We start from the raw sequence: 25,424 nt of genomic DNA, 5'->3' as shown, positions 1-25,424 counted from the left end.
AGAGACAAAAAAATTAGGGAAGTAGGTCAAACAGGTATTGCTATTAAGTCCAACTTGTTTTTGTTTTTTTTTCTGAAAAGAACAGTAACGATATTCTATTAAACTGATTAGAATAGAATTAATTAAAATAATTTTGGGCTTGAGAAATGCCATTCTTTCTAAAAATTTTTCAATCTACAAGTCACTGTCAGCATTCAACAGCTCAAAAACAGAAGTTTCGGATTTACATAAGTGAAATTTTATCTGAGCACTCTATTCCACGGGAACAAAAAGACAAGTACGTGGGAAAAATTACTCCTTCCATTTCAGAGCTAAACTGATCAGTAACTACAATATTAGCAACCAACATATTGATGCAGTCAGATAAGAACAAAATGGGGATACAGAAGAAAAGCAATACATAACTCATTAAAACTGTGGTCTGCCTTCAGCACATTAGCATGTCTTCCATCCTCGGTCAAATATACATTCATTCTTTTTTAAAATATGAAATATACACAAAACCAGGAAATATTATAAAACACTTAAGATGCTCTTCAAAGTAATGCAATCCTTCCTTTGAATTAAATTAACAGAAAGTTTTATATTTTTGCAGTACATGCAAAAATATTTTACTCAATATACAATTTATGCACACAATATTTCTGAGCAAAATATATCAGCATTGTAAATAAAATGATACTTTCATTCTGATCATTTAATTCAGCTGTCTCCCACCTTCCCACACACACACACTTTTAAAGAATAAAAAGTGTACCTTGGAGAAAGATGCCAGCAAGTGGAGAGAAAGATTTCATAACTGGCATAAGTTTCTGACAAAAGCATTGGTTAAATAAGGAATGAGTGGGATTGTACTATCACTAAATTAGATTAGCATTGCCTGATGTTTGGTACGTTTTGGCAAAGGCCAAATGGTGTTAATACGGACCATGGCAAATCTTTGGGGGTTTTGATTTGTTTTGGTTTTTTTACATTTTTCCTATTTCAGTTCACATTTGGGCTTGTTCAGTAAAGAAATACTTTGAAATATAACCCTAAAGGACATGGTCAACTTCACTTTGAAAATGCTTTGCCTATTGTTGCCACAAACAACATTTAAGATTATTGCAATGGAAAGAATTTATTTGTTTCCGTTTATATATACTCTGTGCATTTGACAATATTTTTGTATGATCCCAGTTAGTATTGCCTTTTTATAAGTCACTTTCCTCTGGTCTTTTTGTGTCTTTCAGGCCTCAGTAAATTTTTTTTTAAAAAATTGCTATAAGTGATTGTAAAGTCACAAAAATTTGCAGGAAAATTCAGGGCAGGGGTAATATCTAAAACTACTGTTAATTTGGAAAGAGAGACAGACCCTGGAGTTCACGTTCCTGGTGATACTTTTGAGTGAGTGAGAACAGCCTGCATAACATATTTTTTTTTCTTTCTTACTTAAAGTAACTTTCTAACCCTCACCCCAGTTTTAAATTATTTTCCATGGGATAACTTCTAATCTCAGAGTGATCAATAGAATTACTTTGAATATAAGATATATAACTGAACAGAAATCAGCTCCAATTATGTTTATCATTTTAAATAGGCTATGATAGTAGTCAATGAGCTCAAGAGAGACATTTCATTTATATGTAGATAAATTCTTTAAATATATTTTGTATAATATAGCTCAATTCATCCTTATTGCTGTGTTGCTGGCACAACTCCTGAATTCCTTGAGTAAAATTCCCCTAAAATCCAATAAGGCTTTTGTTTGACTGAGATTTGCAGGATCAGGCCCACTAGGAACATAAGATATTTTCCTGTTAATATATTGAATTTTGAGAGGATTATTTAAAACTCCTAAAGCCAGATTGCAATCTCGGTTAAAAACGGTTTATACTGATGTACACTTATCTCATTGCACTTCAACAAACTTACTCCTGATTTACTCCCTGGATATTGCAAGATCCCAGTTAATCCCAGTATGAATTCCTGCTGGTTTTTATTGCTTTCTAAATAGCTGTGTTTTTTAAACAATTTCTGTGAAAACTTTAGGTTCTTTCACAGAGCTGTTATTCTCTTTTTGGGTATCTTTCTGCATTATATTTTCTTTTTTATTCTTGTTTTATATTTGTTATTAACTTTAAAACTTGATCTCAGAAATAAAATAATACCATTTACTCTGTGAAAAATCTTTACATTAATACAAACAGAGCCATCTAACCACCCTTCTGGGGGTTTGTAGCTGTTTATGTCACTTGTCTCCCATTTTAGCATCATTCTTTACGATGAAGGGGGAAAAAATCAACTTGCAATTTAGACTGTTACCAAATTGCCAAAACTAGGGCTGCAACTCTTAATGAGCAAAACCATTAACAATTTTCCTACTGCAGCCCCTGTTCAAATACCTTGGACACCTTGTTAGCACAGAATGAGGTGTTCAATCAAGAGACTGGGAATTGGAAGTGCCAGGGCACAGTTTTGAGTGGTGATTACAAGGGCATGAGCGTGAGTGCCAAAGTAACAGTCTTCTACACTGCAGGAAGCTGAGAAACCTTCAAGTCTACATTTGTAAATCAGCTTGGATGATTACGGCAGTCACAAGCAAAGAACATATGAAACAATTATTTGCACCATTCTTCCACGCTTTTAATTTGCTCTCAAAATGAACACAGTGATACTTAGAGCCATTGGGGCTTTGTCTTTGTAAATTTAGTACCTGGCTTCATTTTTTTCAAAGTGGCAATCTAAATGACATAAAAGTAAAACCATAACAAAGAACTATTGTGGCTTGATTGTTAAATCACTTTCGCCGCAATAATCTAACCTGGCATTAATAGCCAGACACATCTTTGCATTTCTCTTACATTTCAAAGGTAGATATGCAGAAATGTAATGATTTTAGACATTTCTAGTTTTCCTAAATTGTTTAGCCAGAGACAGGTTTTTCTTTTTTTAAAATTAGTAAATATAAAATGTGAGTTTTGTCATGTTAATGTAACACTCTAAGCCCTTATATCCTCACATTCTCTTTACACACAAAACCCATACAACTCAAACATTGTAAAACTACACCTTTCAAATATAAGATTTGCCATGTAGGACAGAATAAAAAAATTCTGAGAATATTTAAATCTTGCTTTCTGTGTGCAAGAGCTATTAAATGCTAAGTGCATATTTTAAAGGAAAAATTATTTGGTTAAGCAAGATGTAACATAATGATTAAGAGAAAGTATATCTGACTTTGAAGAGTTAAAATATTGGTTTTAAATTAACTATTTCAATATTTTGCACATATTTTTCTGTATTTATGTATTACACTTAATAAAATTCACACTGGCACTGGCTTCAGAAAAACATGTTTTCATTTGGAACTTAACTGAAATAGCTACTGTAAAATTACAAAACATCCCATATATTTTACATATATGTATACTCAGAATAGTAATAAATTACTTAGCATCTCAATTATACAAAATGGCTATATAGATATCAGGATCTTGTTTTACTTGTTTTATTAAGAAAAATATATAAGAACATCTCACTTAAGAACAATGAGTGCATTTCTTTGTGTAGTGTATATACATTGAAAATATATTATGCAAAATATGATGTTAACAATAATATATACTACCTGGGATAATTGTACTTTGAGAGCTGCAAATATATTACAGTTAGTTCCAAATTTCACTTCTGTCATCATATGTAAACATTCACACCGACACTGTTTACTGCATATTTTGAGAGTCATAAGTGTGTATATTATATATGCACACACACACACACACACACACACACAACTAAGCAAACTAATACTTATGCTTCTAAATAAAATGTATGTTAAATAGTTTAAAAAAATTAAAAGAACAGATGGCAATATTTTAAAAAACAAAGAGTGCTATGCAATAAATTCCCTTTCAAAAAAGTTATATCATTTATCTCTAAACTATGCTTTAGGGAAATGAAAAGTTAACATTTGTATCTCTTGTACACTTTATTATTTTTTATTACTATACTAAGGGAACTCTTGTAACTCTAAGTACAACACAGTAATGTGTAAATTTATAATACTATATACCTCTTAAATACATCATAACACCCCTCGGCTCCCCAAAATAGCTGCTGCAACTGCCTACTATTAGATTAAAAGGGCTCCCTTTTGCAAATAGTAGTCTGTTTTTAATCATCGTATGGTTTCCAAATGTAGAGGGCGCTGTTGTTCATGTATTTTGCAAGCATTTTCTGATGAGGGCAAAATATTTGTTTAAACTTTAAAAGCTAGATAGTTTATATTTTTAAAGTTTTCTTTAACTATCAATGGAATTGTTGACACATAAATTCCACTGTACATTTTTATCTTATGAGTTTACTAAAGTAAATCCTTTATGCAACAAATTAGCAAGGAGTGCCAGCTACTGTAACCAAAGGTAAATGTTTTTTTCAGGATTTTCATTATGAGCCTATTTGGAAAAGCTTTGTAATACTGCCACATGGTTTCATCTATCTTAACACTTAAATATAAGAATGTTTTAAAAATAGATATAAGTTTTTAGGAACTTTTTTTAATTGCAAAAATGAGAAGTTCAAATATACTCTTCTGGGAATCTTCTTCTGCAGTTCCTTACCTCCAAAGAACTTGCAAATTTACAGTGAAATATTAAAAGTGTTTGTCCATAATGTTGACTAGATATGCACACAAATAAACAGAACAAGAAAGGTGCCTGGCATTTACATTTTACAACCAGCTGATGAATAACAACTTTTCTTGAGAATATAATATATGCAGATCTTAATATTACACCTTCACACTGATGAGTTACAGGAAAATGGAACGGCTCAAAAGGAGCCATTACTTCTTCCAAACAAATAATGTCCCAAACATTCACCATCATGTGTCACATGTTAGACATCTCCATTAAAACATTATTGGGTTTTTTTTTGTTTTTTCCACAACAGAAAGAACAAATTACAAATCCTCATAGGGAGAGAAACATTGATAAAATCATCTTAATGTTGATTTACAGCTTCAGAAATCAAGGAGACTTACAGTTAAGGCAGAAACTATACATTTAACTCACAAAACTGCACCTAGCTGAAAGAGAAGAGTGGGCATCCCACAGTCCATGCCTGAAGTCAATGAGAGTTTTGCTTGAGTAAGAATTACAGGATCAGATTTGGCGTATCTAACATCTGTTAGTCTCTTGAGTTTCCTGCAATACCTAAGCACTGCAGGGTGTGTTGAAGCCAAAAGTAACAGGCTTAACTCTGACTGTATTTGTGGGTATAAATCAGACTAAACATCACTTTAACATGTTTTTTTGTGCATGTGTAATTGTGATTTAATTCTTGTTTCCCCAAGTAATCTGACCTTCTCAAACAAATTATTAGGATTTGAAGATATGTATTCTGTAAGCATTTTCTTGTGCATGCAGTACACAAACAACTCAACTGCTTCTAACGTATTAAGCAATATAACATACACACCACCTCTTAGCCTTAAAACTGGCCTCCCAAATGCACGTATGAAGGTAAATAAATTGTATGTTTCACTACTAACATGAAGCTTTCCCGCTTTGTAAAGTACTTTAAACTGCCTACTTCAAAGTGAAAAAAACCTCACCAAAACTACTCCATAACTTGCTGTGTGCATTTCATACCAAACAACTTTTTGCCTTGTTAAAGCTGCATCTGAGCTCTAATAAAAATGCCATTGTCAGCTATTTTCCAGGATCGGGGCTTGTTCAAAAAAGTTTTCCACCTGACAAACACTTAAACGTAGCTGAAATAACAGCTGTATTTTATGATTAGCAAGTTCTTTGGGACCCAGTTACCCTCAACTAACTGACTAGCACCTAGTCATTTTGGCCCTGTCTGTACGTCAAGTCATTGCTATCAAAACAATGGCTTATATTACATGAAAATCTTGTGCAAATGAGCCATAATAGGAGAGAATGACAATCTCCTAAAACCATGCAGCAGGCTTCTCCTTTGATCTGAAATATTGTTAATCTTGTTCAAACATAACACTAAGTATACTTGGCAAATCCTGTATGAGAAAGTCCCTATAGTGTAGGTCTGAAGATAGAGAGCCAGAAGTGAAATACACACCAATAAAAAGTTCTATATTGGCTGGAAATTTCTTTGCACTTCTGGGCATTTTTGCCAACAAGTTAAACAATATGTTTAATTAATAAAGGACATTTCCTGCTGGATATGAAATTCTTGTTCACAGTCTTAATTAAGAAGCTGTAGCATTTAGGATATTAAAACAGTGTCTTGAGAAGATTTTGCTTTTTTGAAAATCATAGCTTTTATTTACATAAGCTTTAGGTCTCAGCCTGACTCTAAATTATCATTTTAATGCAATGTTTCAGGAAAAGAAAAAAAATCATATCACATAAGACAAGATTTTTCATTGGTAACAAAAGTATGATATAGGAGTTTTACTTTATTGATGATGCTTAAAGCAAAGATCTGGAACCGTATGTCTCAGATGAAGTCATTTATCAACTTTGGGCTAGTAAAAACTTCTCCTTGGGCTGTATTATAACCAGATCGCACCTTTTTGTTGTGCAGCCAAATATGCAAGGCCTGTGTAGACGAATGCAAACAGAGTAAATCATGTTGATTCAGTGCTAGTAGGAAATATGCCTCTTCAGTTGTATGCTGCTTTTGAAGTAGTGCCTAAAAATTAGCCTTCAGCTTCAAAGCAAAGGGATTATAGCCTTTATCCAGCAATTAATATGGCTGAAACTCAGAATGTCAGCACCTGACGACCATACAGGCTGGACAGTAGCCTGGTGGGGGTCCAGTCCCCTCAAGAATTGGAATTCACAATAAAAATTGGTGGCTATATAAAGTTAAATATTTGAGAAAGGACATAAAATTTTAACTTCTAATGACCTTTCTATATTTTGACATTCAGGAGGAAAAATTGTGGTGTCCCTTGACCTTTAACCTGCCTTATCCACCTAGATCATTTTAATCTCCCACCAACTGTTAAGCAGAAAGGAGTGCTATTAAAGAGAAAGCTATTCCTTTTGCCTTCATACATAGATCAGATGACAACCTCTCCAAGTCCCTCCTCTCTGTCAGAGTTCAAGGGTTCAAAGATGGTCAGAATATCAAGCAAGAGAAAGCCAGCAGGACTGCTGACAAAAAAAAATAGAATTTAAACACTTTATATTATGCAGAGTGGTAAAAAAGTGTTATTTTGAAGTTTTATTTCTCAATTGACTATTTTTTTAACATGGTCACTTTTGATAACAAGCACTCATTCGTCTAATTTTAGGGGAAAAAAATCCATGTGTTAAATGCAAAAATCCCAAATTATTGTTATTTGTAGCGAAACTCAGTTATCTAATTGCCTTTTGCATGATATAGAGTAACAAAAGAAACTTTGTGTAGATTGTCACATAGGCCTGAATTTACCTGAACACTTAAAATATATGAATACAGCATGATCTAGCTCTGAGTTTTATAATCTACATTGCAAGGAAAATATATAGTAAAAGGGATATGCAGATTTTTACTAGATAACATACCTGGGATGTCATTTTCAGCGCTGCAATATATTTAGTGCTTGTAAGTGTGCTTTGCTATTTTCTAATTTTTAACCATACAGCGAAATGATGTTTCTTCCCAGATTTTCCATTCGCTTTGAAGTAAATACCCACAGAGAATCCATGCTAAAAGTACTTACAGAACAGTATCAGTACAACATGACAAGCTGAACAATGCATTTCATTAATAAAGAATGTTTGATATTAAATGCAGAGTTCATATTTTAAAATGTCAAAAAATTGCATGAATTAAGCATAATTGCACAATGTAACATTAATGAAATTGTGTGTCTGCTAAAAGTAACTAATGTGCCACTTCCTAAATATATCAACATACACACATGTATACAAATATCAGAAATAATAGAAATTAAAGGCATTGAACTGAGAGTTTAGATTTGGACTTTCGTATTCTGAGTAACCTTGACAGCGTTTCCATGGGATTTAGCTAAATACAGTAGTCTTAGGGCAATAACAGCCATTAAGTGTAACACAATAGCTCCTACTCTGATTTAGAGATTAGAATCTGTTTTATTGAGAAAGAGAATTTTGGTTGGGAAGTAGGCTTATGCTTATTCTTTTCACTAGGTGGCCTAGAGATATTGCCAAGACAGGCAGCAGGGACAGGCAAAAGGGATTTTGGATTAACATCTCATCAACAGGACGGTGTGTCAAAGAGTTCAACACCTCTCTGGTCTTGCTCTGCCATATCAGGATTAACAATCTCAGCCCAAGTCCTGTTGTGAGACTTGAACCCATGACCTTGCAGGCAAGAGGTTAAAAAAAAAAAGGGGGTGGGGGCAGACTAGCAACTGAACCACTCTGTCATTACTGATAGACACTCACATATACCAACATCAGTGTTGACTACAGTTTGACCTTGGAGTAGAAAACTGCTGCCCAACTATTTAAATAGTTGCCAATATTTTGTAGCAAGTTCTGACTTTTTTCCCTATTGGAAGCCATTTTTCTTACCAAACAGCAGCCATTTTCAGTATACACGTAATCTCTAAATATTAGTATCATAAATGCCTTGAAAGTTTTTGGGTAATTTTTAAATCTGTCAGGGTTCAGAGTATTTAATTAGGTAGTTTTCATTTAGGTTAGAACATACAAATTAGATGAGGTTTTGATTACGTACTTTTTTGTATGACTAGTAGAGTATAATAATTTCAATTATAAATGTGTTTATATTTTGCATAGTTCTTAAAAGTATTCTAGGTCCTTCACAAACATAGCAGTAAACAGATTCTTGTCCTCAAAGCATTTATCTTTCTGGTACGCAGGACCAGGAAGGGAGAGGAAAAGGTGTAGTGAATGATGTGTTTGTGTGATGCAAAGCAAATGTAAACTGTCATTTTTGTCAAGAGGAAAATGTAAACACATTTAATTCTGATTTGGTATGAGAGAGATTCTTAGGCCTTTATCCCACTCCCGCTGAAGTTAATGTTGCTCAGTTACATATTTGATGAGTTCACAATTGTACCTATTGACTGAAAACTCATTCAAATTTCACAGGAAAGAGAACTATATTTACACAAGTATTAAAACCTAACATCTAAGAACCATCCAGATTTGCATAAAGACCACCTGAGAAAATGATGCTCAGCTGTGGATCCAATTAAGGTTTCAGTTTGATTCCAAAACCAATGCTTGACTAGGGTTCAGGACTGTTATTTATTTATTTGCATTTTAAAGAATTTAGAAATTCAAATTACAACCTACATCCCAGGCCCTAGCCATCGGAGACATTAATTTCAAAACCCAAATCATAGCAGATAGACCAATCCAGCAACAAACTTTGCCACACACCAGCTATCACCAGACCAGATCATCCTTACAGAAAAACAGATAAAGGACTATTTCTGTCTCCTCTAATATCGCAGGGGAATTCCACAGTGAAGAGATGATTTGACAGTGCTGAAATACTCCAACTTTTTAAAAACAGATTTTGGCCTCAAATAATGGAAATGTTGCAAGAAAAGCAAGATTTGGGAGGTGGTTGCACCTCAATCGGAACAGAAAAATAGGACCCATCTGGTACTAAATCCAACCCTAAACCAAGGTCATCTGAGAACATCCGGATGTAGGGATCCAAATACAAGTCTCAACCTAGTTATCACCTCTTAAATATTCAACAGTTCAATTCTGAGGTTCTGATTTTGGTTAACCTATAATTTAATTCATTTGCAATGGATAATAGCTTATGGCAGTCTTTTCTGAAATGATTCCAGTTTACTGAAAGAACAGAGTACACTCATCAATCCCAAACTGCTATGTAAATTCTGTTAGATGCTAGCTACTCATTTATGAGGGATCAAACAATATGAGAAACCAAGGAAGAGACAGAGTAAGTGGTATGCCTCAGGTCTTACAGAGAGTCAGTGGCAGAGCATAATCAGAATGCAGAATATTTGATTCACCAAAAATATGCTTTAATCATTACCCTACCATCTCTTTTTCACAGTTGAAGAAGATTGTTGCCGTTGGGTCATCCTATGGTCCTCAGTGGCCCTTTCTTGTCTCTCTCACATGCTTAAAACCCCACCTCTTCAATCAATCCAGCCTCATTATTTCTCATCATTGATTTGCATCATGTGGTCTATCACTTGAATTGTTGTCCAGTGTCTTCTCTTTGTGTTTGTTTGTCCTGTCTAACTGAGGACCTAATCCTGGGCATGTCATTTTAGAGGAGTTCTCTGAGCTATTGGGGTCAGATAAGATGATTGAAATGGTTCCTTCTGGCCTTGAAATCTATTAATCTTGGTTTTTCTATTGGAACTCTTGAGACAGAGAGCTGCAGACCTCTCCATTTGGTGAGGATTCATAGAATTATGTATGACATTGTGGGCAAAGCGTATGACTGAATATAACCCTTCTGCACCAGCAGCATTTCCTGACTTGTACCTTCTAATGTATGGACTTCTTTTGCTTCTTTAAAAGGATTACAAAGCTGTTCTTTCATTCTGGTCATAAATGAACAACTTAGATTATTATTAAATAGCTCTAACACAGATACATAACCAAGTCCAAGGTTTGATGAGTTACTTCATAAACGCTTCAAACATACCTTTTTTAACTTGGTGACTGTTGGAGGTCTCTCTTTAACTGACTAATTTTAAGGTCTAAAGTGGACAACAAGTAGAAGACAAGTTGCTGAATATTATTTTGTTCTACTTCTGAAGACCAAACTTTACATTCACATTTTATTATTTATACTAGGGATGGAAACTAAGGGACACCACACACCACTTTGTGGAATTTGGTAGTTGCACTTTGTGCTGCTTTGCAGGCTTTATAGTAAAGACTCTACTCATCCCCTGCCAGAGTAGTTACTGCAACAGTGAGGGTACCTGAGACTTCATGGCCTGAAACCTCTGCACCTGTTATTAGGAAGCTCAATTTTCAAAAAGTTGAGTGGCACCGGCAAGAAAGAGGGTATGGCCAGTATGTGAGGGGAAAAGGATAGAACCTAAGACAGCCCATTCCCCACCCTCACACACAAGGTGAAGTAGCAAAGACTGTGTATCTCACAAACTTTAAATTTTGCAAACTACAACTCCACCTTGGGCTAGGTTCCGCTGCTGCACAGTAGTGATACAAACTGTATTTTCCTGAAACCAATGACTTGAGAACAGAGAGAACAATTTTGATCATCTAATTTGATGTCCTGCAAAACACAGACTATAGATCTTCCCTGAATTAATTAATCAGGGCTGCTGTGACAATGGTGACATAAAAGCTCCACAGGCAGAGCTGGTAGCATGGTTGCAGTGAATCAGGATGCCCCCTGACTGGCCTGGCTACCCCTTCACTCTTGACAGTACCACATACATCTGCCTCCCTGCTGTTCCAAGATATATGCACATATGGTATCTCTGTTGAATCCGGCCTGCTGGGAACCAGGACCGAAGTATAGTGTGCATATGAGTGGGTTCAGGCTGCCTGAACAGAGTTTGAAAAACAGACTTGTCCTCAGCCCACTATGGATGGAAGCACTACACAGGATGCTGGTAAATGTTATGTAGTGCTCAGCAGGCGATGATTGTATGAATGGTGTCTGCCACACTGGCATCCAGATGGGTGTGTAGGCAGCACCAACAAACCTTCAATCTACCAAACATGCTTCCTCCGACCGTTCTATAGTGACCTTTTCTTTCCAGAGTTACTTATGTCAAGGTACAGTTTTATGAGCCAAGGTAGGAGTAGGTATATGCGGTCCCCCAAATAACAGCTGACACCAACCATGCTGTACAGAACCATATACTTTCTTGGGAATTAAGTTCCTTCTTCCCTTTCAAGGACAATCCTGATCACCTCAGCACCCTGACATGGTAAACCTTTCCAATATACAAGAGTCTGCCTCTGAGGTCCACTAAGCCTTGCAGAACAACTCAATAGCAACCATTTCTGTATGCATACTCAGATGCCCCTTGTGATGGGCAAAGAACTGAGATATGAGTGACATTGATGGCCTCAGAACATCTCTGATGGAGTAATGACAGTCTTAACTGCCTCAGGATTCCACAGTCTTGAGTTTGACAGTAAACTTTCCAAGGTCCAAGTGGTTTGAAACAAACCTATAGCTGGCTTCCCTGAGTTGCAAGGTGTGGCTCTAGCCACACAGACCCCTGAAGGCAGAGTGATCATACATCCTGTTTTGATTGGGACAGTCCCTTAGTCCTGGCCTAGCCCTCCTGAATTTTTGGCACATGCTGGCATTTATCCCTCTTGCTCTTGCAACCTGATCAAGTTGGCAAGAGCAAATGGACAAATGTAGGGGGCTAGAAGGATTTGAGTGACCAGTGACAATTTGGCATGGGAGGGATAGGAGGATTCAAGCAGCCAGGGCCACCTTGGGAGGGGAGGGAGCTCTGGAGAGGACTGGGGTGAGGGACTCAGGCCAGCCTCACCTGGTATCTTCTTTTCCCTTTGGGAAATATAGTCATACAACTTGAAGGTTTGTTTCCTTACACAGAAGTTCTGAAGCCACTGATGGTCAACCCAGATTTCCAAAACACTGTGTCACCATATCCTCATGCTGGTTCTCCTGTACTAGAAGCAATAGTAAACCAAAGGGCATACCATGACAACAGCAGCATTTACCACTTCTAGGCAGTGTGATCTGAAATAACTGTTGTTAATTTTCACAAGGCAGCTGTCTTTCATAAGTAAAAAAAAATGCTGCCCAAAATCCACCCAGAGTCTCACCAAATACCCTCTCCACAGTGTAGCCATTTGTCCCACATAAAGGACCAAAAACAAAACCAGATCATAGAATCATAGAATCCTAGGGCCGAAAGGGACCATAGGAGGTCATCTAGTTCAGCCCCCTGCCTAAAGCATCCTCCAAGGTGCTCTATGACGTTCAGCCACTTTTGCAGAGAATAGCAGTGAGGGGAAACCGTGATCTGCACAGAAGCAGTACTAACAAAAAGCAACAAAGAAGTTCCTAGAGTGTCTCCTGGCAATTCAAAAAGCCCTGGAATAGTGCCCCTGAAATGGTAATGTTAACATCAGTTACCTACATTGACAGTGTGGATGTGAACACACATAAGTACACAGCACTATAGCCGAATCCACAGCAGAGGGGGACACTTGGGCATGGGTCTGTGGAGAATGCACAAGCACAAACTTGATCCAATACTGAAATATGTGCTCAAGTGTAGACATAGCCTTGAAATCTCCCTTCATACAATAGTGCACCTACAATAGTCTTCTCATACAATAGTGCACCTACAGGCTTCCCCTTACTCAGGTACGGTTTAGCCCTGTATGGTGACATGCAGTACTAAGAAGCATTGGTAAAAAGCTGTATGAAATCTGTAATATACTAGAAAACAATTCATGCTTAAATTTACTGGAACAAATATATTTTGGTACCAGTGGCTGTAACTTCACCAGCTTCACTGGAGCTGAACCCCTGTCATCAGAACTCAATTTGGCACTAAGCTCAAGGGTGCTGGAACAATTTTATAGTGGGGGTGCTGAGTGCTGTTGAACCAAACTAGAAACCCTGTATATAATGGAAACTGCTTCAAGCACTCCTAAGTCCAGCACTTATACCTATGTTTGACATTTTAGTCAGATTTGGGGCACTTTAGAGGACCACAGGACTGCTGGTTATTTGTGAAGTTACAGAATAACACGGCTACACCTTGAAGGCATTTTAGTTCATGTAAGGAGCATGACAATGAATTCATCCACTCATACATCACCTAGGGAGAAGACTTTCCTTTCCAGGGATTATCCTTAACGAAAACTTTAATTGTAAAAGTTATGTATGGACATTTTAGGCCCTTAAAGCAACATGTGCCACAACTGCAATAACAGTATGTTGACTCAAACTTGAAGATCTTCCCCTTTGTTTTCAAAAATCTTAATCTCTGTTGGTTCAATGACTTTTTAAAATTCCGTTTGGTCATACGCCTCTTCTTGTGGGGGTAGCCTTTATTGGTTTAACAGCATCATCACTCACTTGAATAAGAATTATTTAGATGAGCAAGGTTGCAGAATGAGGTCTGCAAACCAGGGTGAAGGCCTCCTCATTGAGAGCAGTGCAAGCTCGTGAAATCTGGAAGTTTGTGAGGAGGGAACTGAAGGCAGAGATTGTGTATCCATTATGCTAAAATTTTGCTTTGAAAACACACCAATTGATGTTTTTAATCTTTCTGAACAAATTTCACTGATCAAATAGGTAGAGTCCTGTGCGGATACAAAACTATGGATCTGCATTTGCCAGGCTCAACTCCTCATGCAAGCCACAATCCATGACCTGGATTTTAGTTGTGTCTGCCAAGAAACCTGGAAGAGAGGAGGGATAGGGGAGGGTGCACAGACCAGTGATGTTGTGCAAGGAAGAAGCAGGCAGCAGGAAAGCAGGGACCAAGGGTAAGGGGCAGCAGGGACCCAGGCCAAGGCTCCTTAGGTCAGTGCTCACCAGCCAGGGGAGGGAGGAGCGGCAGGGGAGCCAGACAGGGCTGACACTCTGCCCCTCCTACAGGAAGATTTAGGATGCAGCCTCTTGCATCCTTTCCCTGATGGCAGTGGTGCCTCCCTTCCTCAGCATGGTGGGGATGGCGGGGAGAGCCCTGTGCTGGTATCTGTTCCGTGGATATCTGTGGATATGAAGCAAATATCCATGGATAAGCAGGGCTCTACAAATAAGATTCTTGATTTTGTTTCTCTTAGAATAATTATTAGCAAAACATTTTAATCCTATATTGCAAAGGTGATTTTGAAATGCTCAGCAAGATCTTGTGCCCAGATTTTTAGTATCTATTGAGCCGTGTGCATTTCATGCTTCATTGGGGTGTTTGTCATCAGGTTCTGGCTCCTAAGTCTCTATGAAATAAGCAATGAATGGTAGAAAACCCCTGTGCCTGTTTTTAATCCATAGAAAGGTGAACATGAGTGGAGTTCTGGGAAAGTCTACTATTCTCTCCAAAGAAAAAATTACAAAGGACTACAGTCTTGTATTTTTATTCATATATTTCTATATACTTCTAACTTTGTGAAAGTCTTTGACTTAGTCACAGTCACAGCATATCTGAAATTATTTTATGGCTAGGGGCAGGAATTGTGAAGCCATCTGTTTCTTCACATTGGCTGTCAGATGAACACAACCATTTCATTCAGGGTTCTGAAAGTGCCAAAAAGTGAAACAGGTTCCATACACATTAACGAGATTGACCAAAAACAAAACAAACTACTTAACCATTCCAAACCAAAAGTTTTAGCTTTCCAAATATATTCAAAATGTATTCACTATTATTGTCCCTTGAAAAAAAAATGGATTCCAACTAGCAATAACAGGAAAACTGGATGAAGGTCAAGACATATTTGGCAAACTCTATCTAGCTTTTATACTTGCTATTTTTAAGAACAAACCTTTAATTTTGAAATTCACAGCCTATCCACCATTACAAGCCCCTTCAGGGCAATGATCTGTCAAGTTCTGACTGTCTCAAACTGTTTGCACTGGATTCAGCATCTATCACTCCTCAGACTTGCTGCACATTCAGCCAGAGAGACAAGAAACAATAATTTTCAATTAAGAAACCTGGAGAAGACTTGGGGACTTGATTTATGGTGCATGACTAATTATTGAATAGCTAGCCTAATGAAAATTAAGCTGCTGGTTACTACAAAGATTTAACTTCATTTTCTTGAGGAGATGCTGATATGACCCGGAGTATAATTTTTGAAGTTTTATTGTATATTTTAAGACAGACAAAGACACATAAATGATTTAATTATCATTTTAAAATATGATTTTTATATTCTATGCCCTAATGGAGCTTTTATTTCATATAAATTTAGATCTAAATTAAAGGATTCTTGTTGCCTGAAGTTAGTGTTTTCTTGTGGATAGTGATGAAAGATAGAAATATGAAAGAGGACTTAACAAAAATTACATTTTAACGCTCACAGTGTTTCCAAGCAGAGGACTCCATTTACGACAGAGTTGATTCATAAAAAATCAGTTTAATCCCTAATACTTTGCTTGTAAAATTATTTTTTTCCAATTTAAGTGGTAGGGCAAATAAACCAATGAAATTTGAGAATCTTTGGTAAACAACTATAACAGTATATTGTATACTTTGGGGATTTTTCCACTTCTTTAAGATCCTGAACCAAATCCCACTGAAATCAACAGAAACCTGTCACAGATTAACGTATTTTCAAAGGCCCAGTTCCCCAGCTCTTATTTTTGTTGAGTACTATTTTTTCATCTGAGCTGTACCATAAGCTACATAATTAGAGGAAAGCCTGCAGAATTAGCCTCAGACTATGATACTCCTGCAATTTACTCCATGAAGTCTCAGGAAAATCAGACCACCATAAATTCTAGGACCCCATTCAAACAAGTATTACAGTGTCTGAGCAGAAAAAGTTTACTATTTGCATTCTTACAACGTCCTATGTAAGCAAAATAATACGGTTGGTCCAACATCTTTCAACCCACACGCTCACAGTTTACCCAACTTCAGCTAGGCTCCGTGAACCGAAACAGCCCAAAGATCGTGAAACAATACATTCTTGCAAGTCAAATTTTTTTGCAGAAAGAAGCTCAGATAAATGTTTCCAATGTGCAAATGAATCCATTCCTATAGTAAGAAACCAACCTGAATGTGGTGCATGCCACCTTAACCAACTCTGCTTCTGCACTGAGCTTCTGCACACTGCACTCAGAGCCATCTCAGAACAGGCAATAATGAATATTTACGGAAAACAATGTGGAGGGGAAATATCAAGGTGAAATGATGTAAGTGCTGGACTGGAGCAGCTGGCAACAGGATTGTCACCAAAGATCTAGCCAAGGGATGAAAGACAAAAGGAAAGAAAAACTTGATTTATTCCGGAAACCACCTGTTTCTTCAGAAGGCCTTTATGTGGATCATTAGTTTATGGCTGGAAGGACAGCTGGTCGCCAGAAAGGGAATTGAATATAAATTAATTTCCTATCTGACCTTTTAGCAAAGTCTGGGGTCTGTTCAAGTCACAGTGTAGATTTGGATGGAAAAGGCAACTAAGGTTTTCCTCTAGCTTCCTGATTCCAATCTGTATAAATTCTGAGGAATCTGCATGTGCTCAAAGAAAAGCCAAACCAATGCAGCAAATTTCCAGCAATGCCAATGCTGGAATGTTTGCTGCAGTCCTGGATAAATAGCATATTATTGATGCCATCCTGCCCAACTCATTTTTCCCAGCCTTTTCAACTACATCCAATATTCTTGTTTTCTAAGTCCTGCGCCTCCATCGTAGGTACCCGGAGGTCTCACACTGGGGTCAGGACGGAGAGAAGCAGGATTTTGGAGATGCTACATAAAGTGCTCTTTGTGCTTTCCTGTGTAGTGAGTGTTCAACAGTAGGAAGAAAGCCAGAGGTGCCTTTATTCTCCAGTTCTTCTTTGCCACAAGATGGAAGTGAAACTATGGCCATTTGGATATTTCAGCCATTTGGACAAGTTTTAATTGGCTGCTCTGAAGCCCAGTGAAAGGTATTTGGTCCTTCTTTCCTCAACATGTTCTCCAACACCCAACTAAATTACTAGGATTGACAGTAGGAGAGTGGTTAGCTCTTACTCTCAAAACCATTGTGTTGTGCTGCTGCATTCTGTTAAGCAGCTGCCATAATTCACTCCTGAGCTGGCTGTATGTGAAGGGATTCAAACATGTATGGGCTGTAACCTTTGTGAAGCTCTTCAGGGTCCTTTGACATGAAAGATTCTACTTCACTTTAATTTATTGGTGGGGTGGGTATATAACTACCAACTACAATACCCTATGAGGGTACTGCAGCTGAGGCTATTAGTTTGAAATGGTCTTCAAAAGATTATGCACAAATAAAAACGTATAGACGAAAATGCTGTTTCTCTAATTGTGGTCTGGAGAGCACAAAACACATGCTGCTGGCTATTCGTCCATATTTTCAGCTTTTAAATCATATAAGAATACAGCAAAATCCAGCCAACTACACATGGAATGCTTTTCCTAATATTACTTGTTGTATAATGGAAGCAATTGCTGTATGCAGCCCAGGAATGTTACATGATTGCAAATGGGAGGACGGGAGGTATTCAAAACTAAAAGAGTTGAGAATCCATATTCTAGGTTTCCTTTTTGTCTCAGGATTCACCAACTCAGTCACATTTGCATTGCCAAATGCCCTGGCTCACGGATGTGGGGAGCAAAGGAGGAAGTTGCCACAGGGCCTGACCTTTGAAAGGGGCCCGGAGCTCCAGCCTCAGCCAAAGTAGCAGTGGCTGTGACCAGAACTCTGGACCCATTTGAAATGCCTCAGTAGTGCTGTTGTGCTGCTCTGTGCAGCTGTGAGGGAGCATGTGTGGGGGAACAGGGCTGACTGCCCTAAGCCCTGCCCCTTCTGCTGTGGGAAGCCAGCCCCCACCCCCCACACCTTGCGCCTGTCAGCCCCACTGCAAACACAGCTCATTGAACACACTATCCTGTAAGAAAGTCTTGGGCTTTGTTTTTAACTAAATAACAAAGACCAAGAAAATAAGGCCACAAGTCTATTATCAAACACATTGGTACACTCTTGTTGATTTAATGGAATTGCAGTGTAAAGTAGAGAAAAATAGGGCCAAGTCTGTCAGTCTTTCTTGCTTTCGTACCTTTTGTACCGTGCCATTTTAGAGCAATCTCAAAAAATCTGTTGGTTGGGTAAGAAACGGAATCTGCTACACCTGAGAAGCAAATGATTACAGATATGTAGTTTGATGATTACCACTTGATTATTCTGTTCAAGATGCCAGATATGCGATTTATGGTGATGTTACAAGTTGGAAAAAAACTTATTGAAACAAAGAGAAATAAGATCAGTTGTACAATTGAGACACTTGGCCCTTCTCCATCTATATGTGTCTTTCAGCTGAAAGCTCTCAGTCTTTGGGGAAATTTAGGTTAGGATTTGTATGTAGATTGTGCAGCTGCTGGCCCATCTTTATTCTCCTTGCTACTGTGTTTTGTCTCTTTTGCTTCTGATAGGTACGTAGATTTTTAATCAGAAGGGATTAATGAAGATAATCAGTCCAAATGCTGCATAAGAAAGCCATACAATTTCACCAAATGATTCCTGCATTAAGCCCATACCTTCCAGCATTCCTTTTAGATGTGGGTACTCTATTCGTTTTTGTCAAGGTCTACTTTTCTTGGACAAGGTAAAGTCAAGGTCCAGACTCTAGAGAAAATAATAATAAATAAATAAATAAATAAATAAATAAAAGGTTTGGGGATCATTTAAAAGTGTCTGGCAGTCTGGATTTAGCCTGCGGTCTGCCTGCTGACTATCCTGTTTTAGAAGGTTGTAAGCTATATCTACACTAGAGGGTTTTCTCAACAAAATGGGTGTTTTGTCAACAAAATCCGGGAAGCATCCAGATTACCAAGTGCATTCTGTTGAAAGTAAGTCAACAGAATGCAGCACTTTTGTCAACAGCTGCACCCTGTACCCCATAAGGAAAAATGCCTCTATCAGTAGAGATCTGTCAACAAAAGGCAGGTCTAGATGTTCCAGGGGGCCTTGTGTTGACTGAAAAGGCTTCCAGGACACCATACAGGTGCTCCAGGGGACACCCTGTCCAGAGCAGAGTTCTCTGTCTCTGGACCGTCTCAGCCAAAGGGAGGTTGGGAAATCCGCAGCCACTCCCTCCCTGAGAGCATTGCCAGATGGCAGAAAGCCACCCATCTCGAGAAACCCCAGGCCCTTGAGGGAGCAGATCGAAGGGTCCCAAGATCCACCTCGGGGCACCAAGAGGCAGGCCCCGACCTGGACTGGGGCTGAGGTTCAGACCCTGTTGGACTTGTGGAGGGAGGAGGTGACAGTGCAGGACCACAAAGCCAAGCAGTGGAATGTGCCCATATACAGCCAGATGGCCACAGCCTTGTCCAAAAAGGGCCACACACACACACCAGATCGATGGAGCAGGTGTGGGCCAAAGTCAAGGAGCTCAGGCAGGGTTATGTCAGGGCCCAGGATGCTTCCCAACACTCTGGAGCAGGACCTGCCACCTGCTTCTATTACATGGAGCTCCATGACATCCTGGAGTGTGGGACACATCACCTCCAACCTGCACCATCAACATTGCACTGGAGGCCCCCCAACTGCAGCCAGAGCACCAGCAGGAGGAGAAGAGACCTCCAAGCCCCAAACCCTGCCAAAGCCAGAGGCAAACAGCCTCAAGAGCCAGCAGCACCCTGTTTATCACCCTGGTCTCCACCAGCCAGGCCACCTCCCAGGCATCTTCAGAGCTGTGTGAGGGTCCCTCTGGTAAGTACCCTGAACAGCACACATCCCAAGGCGTGGGAGGTGGGCACAGATGGGCAATGCTGCAAGTATTACATGGCCAGTTCAGGTGGGACCCTGCACTCCAGTCCTGGCCTGCTTTCTTTGAAGGCATGATAGGTAGCAAAGTTTGAATAAGGTGAAAAGGACTTGAATCTGGCTTCCCTAAAGAATTTTTGCGCATTTTGAACCCACGCTTTTTAGGTAAAGAAGGCTGCTGAATAATGAACCCAGCTCCAAACCTGCAGCAGCAGGGGATCCTGAGTCCAATGTCATTCAGGGTCCTGCTCCTCCTTGTGTTCATGGACCCCACCTCTGCCATGTTATTAGGCCACCCCAATTTACCCTGTCCCAGGACCCCCATCCATGTTCTGATGCCCCTGACCCCTTCACAAGTCCCCCCCCACCCGTAAATAGTTCACTGTACTGTTTGTAAATAGTTTTTTTAATTATGCCATTTCTTTTGCACTGGTTTTTCTTTGGTTCAATAAAATAGTTATTTGAGCACCACACCTACATCCCTCTTTATTGGGCAGGGGTCAGGAAAAAGTGAAGGGAGGGGTTGTGGTGGGGATGGGGTAGGGCTGTGGGCCTCAGGCCCCCACTGGGGGAGCCCTGGGGAGGGTTACTGTGTGTCACAAGAGAAGTTGTCACTAAGGGCCTCCCATATCTGCACCCCATCCCAATGGGCCTGGTAAATCGGAGCTGTGCTTGGCTGCTCATACTCACAGCCAGCATACATCCCCCACCCCAGAAGGAAGGGCTCTTCCTTCTCCTCCACTGCGTTGTGCAGAGCACAACATGCAGCCACAACTTGGGAGAGCGCGGTGGTCCCCCACATCCAGGTGGGTGAGCAGGCACCTGAAGCATGCCTTGAGGCAGCCAAAGGTGCACTTGGCCTATAACCCTGCCCAGTTGAGGTGGACATTGAAGAGTTCCTGGCTGGGATCCCTCTGGCTGGTGTAAGGCTTCATGAGCCAGGCCATGAGAGGATAGACCACATCCCCCACAATGCACAGTAGCATCTGAATGTCCCTGAGCACCAGCTCAAGGTAAGGGACAAACGTGCCCACTCCATCCTCGAGCACAGGCCAGAGTTGCAGAACACTTGGGCATTGTGTTCCTGGCCCAGCCACCTAACTTAAATGTCTGTGAACTGGCCATGGTGGTCAACCAGAGCCTGCAACACCATCAAGAAGTAACCCTTTTGGTTTATATACTTGGCCATGCTATGCTTAGGGGCATGGATTAGGATGTCAGTCCCATCAATAGGCCAGATGCAGTTCAGGAATCCCAGGGCAGCGAATCCAGACATGACTGTGTCCATATCTCCCATACAGATAACCATCTGTAGCAGGATGGCTGTCGTGACCTGCAGAGGGAGGGGACCAAACACACACATTAGGGATGGAAGGTGGGAGTCCCTGGGCCCCAGGTGGTCCCTGGCCCCCTCCCATTCCCCCAAGCTCTCTGGAAGCACCCCCATGAGGCTGCACCCCCACCCAACAGCAGGTCTGTACAAGGGTGTGACAGGACTTACTGCCACCCCAACCCCACCACTTACACCCATGACCCTGCTTCTCAAGGGCTCCTCTTTGCCAGGATACACACCCATGCAGGGACTGCAGCCTGAGAGTGCCTTACCTCCATGAGGAGGGCCACGACAGTAGACTTCCTCATACCAAACTGGTTTACCATGGAGAGGTAGCTGTCTTGGATGGCATACTTCCACAAAGCGCCTGTGACCTGCTTCTCCACAGAAGCTGTCTCTGGAGGGCAAGAGTGAGCCAGACACAGAGCTCCAGGAATGTGGCCTTCTGCATACAGAAGTTCTAGAGCTACTGCTGGTCATCCCACTGTCCCACGACCAGCTAGTCCTACCAGTCAGAACTGATGTAGTGCCTCCAGATCCACCTGTGCACCTTGTGGCAGTGGGGGTGCAGGCATGGCCACCCAGCAGCGACAGTAAACTCCTCAAAGGTGGTTTCGGGCTTGCCCTCCATGAGGAAGAGGACAACAGCTGTCAGGGTGTGCAGTAGGTGCTTACGCGCTTCTATCTGGGGCCATCATAAGCCTGGGGGCTGCTCTGTCACCATGGCTCACTGGAAAGAGCTGGGTCTCTCAAAAAGTCAAAGCCCTTCATGGAGGTAGGCACACCTCAGCATGGGCAGGAAACAGGCCTCCGGAGAGGTTCCTTAAGGGCACATATTGCTGGAGTTCCCACAAAGAAATGCTGAGCTGCAAATGTGTCTGCTGTGGTTCCAGCTGGCCAGTTTGTCAAGCAAGTGGACAGTGGCCACTCTCTGTTAACAGAGTGGCTCGAGAAAGCAATCCGCTTTGCGGTCTGCACACAATCTGTCAACTAATTGCTCTAATCTAGACATAGCATCAGATGGGTTGCCATGTTAATCTGTAGCTTCACAGATAACAAGCAGTCGTGTAGCATCTTAAAGACTAGCAAATGTATTAGGTCATGAGATTTTGGGAAGAAGTGTGTCTTACCCACAAAAGTTCATGACCTAATAAATTTGTTAGTATTTAAGGCACTACAGGACTGCTTGTTATTTCTGGTTTTACACATACCTCTAAACTTGAGTTAAAGAGGTCAAGTGGCAGAAAATCCACCACATCCCTAAGAAAATTATTTCACTTAATTACCACCAATTGGCAAGAGCAGCTCAAGTTCAATTGGCTATCTGCCATGTCACTGCTTTCTGAAATACAGTCATCCCTCATATAAGTGTGATCAAAATGTTTGTCCTACAGTACGACTTTGTACTGAGCAATAATGAAATGTTTCTTGTTCATATTAGACCAGTATATCAAACAATCTAGAACTCTACAGAACTGATGTGTCCATATCCTTATTTATCACTCCTTCATTAATAAAAATGAAGATGGTTTTGCAAAGTGTTAGTTTTTTAATCTGAATGTCATGTGGTAACTGAAATATTTTATGTACATCAAAATCTATTATGTCAATAAACTTATCTTTATCAACCACATATTAATCTCCTAAAATAATATCATATTTTGTTTTTGTGTTGCTTCTATTCCTTATCCTATGGCAATACAAATAATAAGCAGTCCTTTGGCACCTTAGAGTCCAACAAATTCATTAGGTCATGAGCTTTTGTGGGTAAAAACCACTTTTTCTGTGGCAATAATGCTGGATTCTGATGTATAAATACTTGATGCATAACTGTTGAGCTGTGTCTACACTATAAAAATAACTTTGAAGTTGAGTGTCTACACACACCCTACTTTGAAGTTCAACTTCAAAGGGAAAATGTGTGCAGACTCTCTGATGGCTACTTCGAAGTAGTGCCTAACTCGGAAGTTAACTTCGAAATTAGTTCCTCCTGTAGACACACCCTTGTTGTTTTAGAGCTACTGGATCCCAGTGCTTTGCTTTTTCAAGGTTATGGGGGATTCTTAAAGTGCCCATTCAAGTTTACATGTTTCAGAACTTTCTGGCCCTATTGTTTGAGCCTCATTACACTTTGTTAAACTCACAGAATTAGAGCTTTTTCATTATTCAGCAGCCTTCTTTACCTAAAAAGCGTGGGTTCAAAATGTGCAAAAATTCTTTAGGGAAGCCAGATTCAAGTCCTTTTCACCTTATTCAAACTTTGCTACCTACCATGCCTTCAAAGAAAGCAATAATAAATTCTCTTCATTTTCCAGGCTACTGTAGGGTAATATTTAGCAAAGAAGTGGAGGTACTTTATGCTACTTTCTCTGAAGAAGCATGAGACAAATAAACTGGGGAAAGGGAGTTACCAGCAATAAAATCAGGGTGGCTGGCAAGGTAAATAAATAAGCTGACTATGGAGTGGATGGCCCAGACAGCCAGTTTGTGCAGCATACATCCAATCCACCCTAAACCAAACAGCCAACACAGTGCCAACCAGCCAACCCTGAAGTCGTCAGTCCACACATTCCAGAACTTTACAGCCAGCAAAACAAAACAAAAATCTGGCTAAAACATCGGTCAGGAACCAGCTGAAAAAAATAATGAGCAAGAAAGTTAAATATCAGCTATCCAGATTAAAACAAAACTGCACTAAATTCCTTCCACATCACTCGGCTCAAAAGCCATCCATCTCACAAATAAACCACCATATTTGGTCTTTAATTCCTGTGGCCTTCATAGTCAAAAAAGGTGAAGGAACTCTCTGGCTTAATATATGCACATAGGATGTCACAGACCTAAGGAAAATAAATTTAGACCACTCACACCGCAACTGGCAGAAACTGCTGTTCTTAATGGCTGCCTCAGCTAGATAGGCCAAGGATTGAATGGGAAGGAAAGTTGAACCTCTTTCTCAGCAATACTCTTTTACACGAGGATTGAGAGGCTCATTGGTCAAACAAGGGAAGGAAGTTGGCATTTGGTGCTATCTATGCTGTATCTCTTTGGGGGTAAAAAGAGGATGTCAGCCCCCCGGCCCACTGATCTAGCCCTTTTCACAAGCACTAAATCCATACAGTTTCTTTCAAACCAGGTAGGTTTATGTGAAGGAGAAAATATGGTTTGAAGTTAATTCCCTTGGTCCCACATGCAAGATGTTAAGAGTGGCACCTTTCTTTCTTGTGCACACAGTTGGAATTTAAAAGAGACTCTGAGCAAAGTATGAAGTATGAATTTTTTTGTTCGAGTTCAATGATAACACCTAAGATTCAAAATGAAATGTAGAAAATGAGTCTCTCTCTTGCTTGCTTGCTCTCTTTCTCTATCTCTAACTCTCTCTCTCTCTCAACAAAATGAACCCATTGAGAGAAGGCAGTTTTAATGACAGCTGTGAAAGTTTGGTTTATTTTACTGAATTTATTCAGCTTCCTGGAATATTTAAGTTGGTAAAAAGTTTGATTACTACATAATATTATATAGGCTTTGGCAGGAAGATATTATACATTTCAGGTGTATTTTGACTTAGCTGCTGCTTATCAATATGAAAACCACATTTATTCCTAGACTCCTGGGTAACCTACAAAGTTAGTTGCTATTAGAATGCTTAGCAAACAAATATGTCTATGAATATATCTATTACATATTCGTGAAAGTTCAGCTGAAAA

Source organism: Carettochelys insculpta, chromosome 10, assembly GCF_033958435.1.
Source record: "Carettochelys insculpta isolate YL-2023 chromosome 10, ASM3395843v1, whole genome shotgun sequence".
In the NCBI taxonomy this organism is placed as follows: Eukaryota; Metazoa; Chordata; order Testudines; family Carettochelyidae; genus Carettochelys; species Carettochelys insculpta.
The sequence above is the reverse complement of the archived record's forward strand: the minus strand, read 5'-3'. Positions refer to the sequence as shown.